The sequence below is a fragment of the Chiloscyllium punctatum genome, unplaced genomic scaffold (assembly GCF_047496795.1).
Source record: "Chiloscyllium punctatum isolate Juve2018m unplaced genomic scaffold, sChiPun1.3 scaffold_232, whole genome shotgun sequence".
NCBI lineage: Eukaryota > Metazoa > Chordata > Chondrichthyes > Orectolobiformes > Hemiscylliidae > Chiloscyllium > Chiloscyllium punctatum.
In genome coordinates, this window is record NW_027309966.1 from 134119 (window position 1) to 139243 (window position 5125).

Below are 5125 nucleotides of genomic sequence, written 5' to 3' on the forward strand. Positions count from 1 at the left end.
AGACAATTAGGCTGCTCCAGAGTGGTAAAGTCCCCGGCCCAGATGGACTTTCAGAGTGAGATTTAGAAGGAGTTCATAGACATGCTGGTTGGGCCAGTGTTGGATATGTACAATTATTCGTACAGTCAGGACTGCCTCCCAGCCTCTTTGAGAGAAGGAAATATTTATCTTATTCTCAAGAGAGGGAAAGTCCCAGACGATTGCACTTTGTATGTGCCTATTCATTATTCAACGTGGACTTCAAAATTTTGTCGAAAATGCTGGCTTGGATGTTCCATTGTGAAAGAGGACCATTATTATTAGGGGCCGTAGATCCCCTGATAATATTAGAAGAGTGCTACATATGGTTCCAGTCTACCAGCAAGGTTCGATTCCATGTTCAGTAATCTCCCTGGATGCAGAGAAAGCATTTGACCGAATGGAGTCGATGTGCATCTTTTATGTCCTTGAATGGTTTGGTCTTGGAGGGGTCTTCGCCAGGTGGGTGGCAGTGTTATATCCGCTGAAAGCAGCGGATTTCACTAATGGTATAAGATCTGACAATTTTAGTATTGACAGTGGCAGCCAGCAAAGTTGCCCCCTTTCACTGTTATCATTTACATTAATGATTGAGCCGTTGGCATCCGGGGGGACGCCAATACCACTCGCAAGGAGGTAGGACCAGGAAGGAATAAGAGCAGATGGCGTTCCTCTCTTTATAACTAACCCAATGATATCTGTGTCCTGTTTAATACGAATGATTGATTTATTTGGATCTTTCTCAGGGTATAACATCAATTTTATGAAATCGGAGGCCATCCCTGTTGGGGGTCTTATTGGAGTACCCGACCTTGTGGTGGAATCTGATTCCCGTTCAGATGGTCACTAGGAGGTTTAGGTATTTTTATCATCCAAGCCTTCGATTAATTATATGAAGCTAACTTCGTGCAGTTGCGAGAGAATATAAGACAGAATTATCCAATATTCTGTTTGGGTTAGCTCTGGTTAAAATGAATGTCCTTCCTTGTTTATGATACCCCATGCCAATTCTCCCTTTGACGCTGCCAGGCAGGCTCTACGGATGATTAACAGTTGGCTTTGATCTGTCATCTGGCGTTACAGAAGGCATCCTATTCACCTGGACAAAATGCAGCTTCCACAGTGAATGGGGGCGGGTCGATTTTCCATAGTTAAAGAAATACCAACCAAGTTCCTTGCTTTCCGATGTGGCTGATTGGACTTGTCAGGACCCATGGTCAATTTGGCAGGATATCGAGGCTTTCTAGGCAAATTGTCCCCTCATTAATCTGTTGTTCATGGACAAGATGAGGACTGTTATGGAGAATTGCAGAAACCGATTGTCCCGAACACCGTGAAATCATGGAGAATGGTGGGACAAGTTGAAGGCACTTTACAAAACAAAAACTTCGGCTTTCACTCCCATTGTAGGATTGGTAGGATTCCAGTGAGATTTATGGATTCTGGCTTTAGGCTCTGGGAGTCGAGATGAGTTTCCTGTTTGGGAACATTTTTTGACAGGGAGGTCATGATGAATTTTGAGCAGCTGAGCCAGGAATATGAGGTATCTGGGAGGGACCTCTTTTGCTACTTTCAGCTTCAGGACTTGATGCAGAAAAAAGACTATATTAATGGTTCGTCTCTGTAAGTCAGATATGGAGACGAGAGTGCTTCAGAGTACGGGCACTCTCTCGTTCAGCGTCTTCTGCCATTTATTAGGAGGTAGTGTCTCAAAAGAAAATTAACCCTGTTACAACAGCACAGGAAGAGGCTATTCAGACCCTGGAGCCTGATATACAGTTACGGGAGGAGGCCAGTCAGCTCCTCGAGTCTATAACACTGGGCCCAGAGTAGGCCATGCAGCACCAGAACCCTGTTATGCAGCAATAGGATCAGTCTATTCAGCCTCCTCAAGTATGTAACATAGGAACTGGAAGAGGGACTGGTGATTGGTGCACTGGGATACCAGGAGGATATTCAGTCCCATCGAGCCTGTTGCACGGGAATTGGAGAAGGATGCAACCTATAAGATTTCTTATGGGAAAGGAGAAAGAAGTTTACCTCACATGTCTCGTGTATGGGAACAGAACAAGGCTAATAATTCCCTCAGTCCTATATCAGGGATGCAGGAGAGACCGTTCAGTATCTCCAGCCTGTGATGGAGGAATATAATAAGGTGTTTTCAGCCCCTCAAACTGTGACACAGCAACAGGAAGGTTGCATAAGCCCTCACGACTCTTACGCATCAACAGGAGGAGGAAAGGCAGACCATCGAGACTGTGATGTGGAACACCAGAAAGACATCAGCCCACCGGGTTTGTGCACAAGGAAGAGATTGACTCCATTCAGCGACTCAGACCTCTTACAGAGCAATCAGAGCAGGTCAATTGACGCCATGTGCCATTTACACAGGATTAGAGCAAACAAAGAGATTATAGAGCAGTAAGAATTTAGAATTATCACCTTCACGATGGAATATAGTAGTGAGAAAACTGTTCAAACTTAAGAAATATTGGTAAGGTCCATTATTCAGGAATTAATGGCAAGAAATTTGCAAAGTCCAACCACAATCCATCAGAATCAACATGATTTCGATCATGGGGATCCGAGAGATGAAATCTTTGGACTTCCAGAAGGCACTGAATAGCTCTGCACAAATGATTAATCTGCAGAATAAGATCGTTTATGGGTAAAAGTAATTTATCAACTTGGTACAGGCTTAGTGAAGCTACAGAATGCAGTGAGCTGGAAAAAATATGGGTCATTTTGTGTTGGCAAAATTCAACTTTTAGGAAACCATATGTCTTGGTCCCCATGCCCCAACTATTTACAATCTATAGTCTTAAGTAGTTGAGAGGATAGAACATGTTATAACCAATTAACAGATGACACTAACTCAGGTGTGAAATTGCAACGAAGACGTAAGAAGTTAGAAAATGTATATGGATAGGTTGGGGCAACATTTGACAGAAGAAACTGAACAAGAAAAAGTGTGAGTGTATCCATTTAGATCAGTGTAGCAGAAAGGCAAATTATTATCCAAATGGAGAGAGACTTCTAAATGATTAGGTACAGAGGGATCTGGCTGTCCGCGTCCATACTACAGAATACTCCGATGTAGGTACAGCAGATAATGAGAATGGCAAGTGCAACTTTGGCATTTATTTCTAAAAAAGTGGATTATAAAGGGGGGGAGGTGTGAGATCGCAAATGAGTACTGTGTGCTGTCTTGGTGTCCTGACTGTAGGAGGGGTGTATTTGCCATGGAGACAGTTCAGAAGTGGTTTACTCGATTTACTCCAGAGATGTGGAGTTTGTCCTCTGAAGAGAGATTGAGCAGTTCAGGCCAATACTGCCTGGAGTATAGAAAAATGAGAGGAAATTTCAGAGGTCTGGACGATGTTAAAGGTGATTGACAATGTAGATGTGAAGTGGATATTTCCTCATGTGGGACAATCTCGAACGATCCTAAAACCATAGTTTTAGGATGAGGTGGGGGAGAAATAAAACAGGGGTGAGGAGAGCATACTTCTGATACAGTTTTGGGAATCAGTGTAATTCACTGCCCCAGAGTGCAGTCGGTGCTGGGATATTGAGTAAGTGAAGGAATATGGAGATCGGACAGGAACGTGGAACTGAGGCCACAATGACATCAGCTATGATTGTATTCAATGTCGGAAGAGGCCTGAGGGGCTGGATTGCCGAACTGATGCTCCTCGCCCTTATTCAGCGCTTCGAATGTGTTACACATAAAACGGGGGAGGACTGGTTATCAGACAGGAAGCAGGCACTCTGGAAAAATCAACCTTAGTTAGTTTGAAAGAATGTCACGAGTGGAGTCACACAGTGACCAGTGCAGGGTCCACAGCTCTTTCCAATCTGTATCAATGATCAATAGGAGTGCAACAAATGTACTGTAACTATGTATGCCGATTAAACTAAGATAAACAGGAAACTAAATTATCAAGGGAAGGTGGAGAGTCTGTAATTGGATATGGACTGGTAAAGTCAATGGATAAAAGTTTAGCAAATGGGATTAAAGATAATATATAATCTGTCATTTTCTTTAGGAAGAGTGGTAGGTGGTATGTTACTGAAACGGAAAAATACTACAGGACTTAGTGATGCAGTGTGTACTGGAGGGTTCATTCTGGCCCGATCAGACACGGGAAGTGTTTCACCATCTTCCTGATGTTCCCAGGGACCCCATTGCTCTCAACCACCATATATATCCTCCGTCTCCAAATGGTGATGTTGACGTCGGCACACTGGGAGATGATGGATCTGTCACCCACTCATGCCTGGAAAGTTCGGGATCATAGAAGCTGAGTGAAACAGTGACACTAACAGCCACTGGCAGCACCATCCTCACCCTGGTGTGAAGCTGCAGATCGTGTTGAAGGAGGTGACACCGCTCTGTGACCAGCTCCTTGTTCAGTCACTGTCCCCTCACGCTCGGCTCCTGAGTTAAATGTAACTTGCGAAGCTGTTCCTGGAAAACCCAGTGTGGATTCGGCAGATCCATTTCCCCAAGGACACTAACTCCATGGTTTCAGATCTTCCTCTCTGTGCAGGCTCTGCTCCATTTGTTGTTCATCTTACAGATGCAGGTGTTGTAACTACAGTCCCGATGGTCCATCCAGAGTTGGGTCACGAAATCCTCAGGTCTCCCTGAATGTCTGAGCACGACCTCTAGCAAACCATCCACTAACTTTTCAATAACACGAATCTGTCAGAAGCCCCTCAGTTACAAGTTCGGTGCCTGCTCTTTTACAATTATACTCGAGAGGTTTCCTCCTGTTACTTAAGACACAATCATGTGAGAGGGACAAGCGCAGGTGTTCAGTGGACACGCACATTCCAAGGTTCAAATGCGTGTCGAAAGCTGCCAGAACCACTGTCCATGGAGAACCACAAGGAGCACACTGGGAAGTGAACAATAGCCCAGGACAAACACACACTTGTCCATGGCTCGCCACATGGGGCACACTGGGAAGTATACAATAGCCCACTACACACACAACCCTGTCCATGGATCACCACATGGGGCACACCGGGAAGTGAACAAAAGCCCAGAACACACACCTCCCTGTCCATGGATCACCACATGGGGAACACCAGAAAGTGA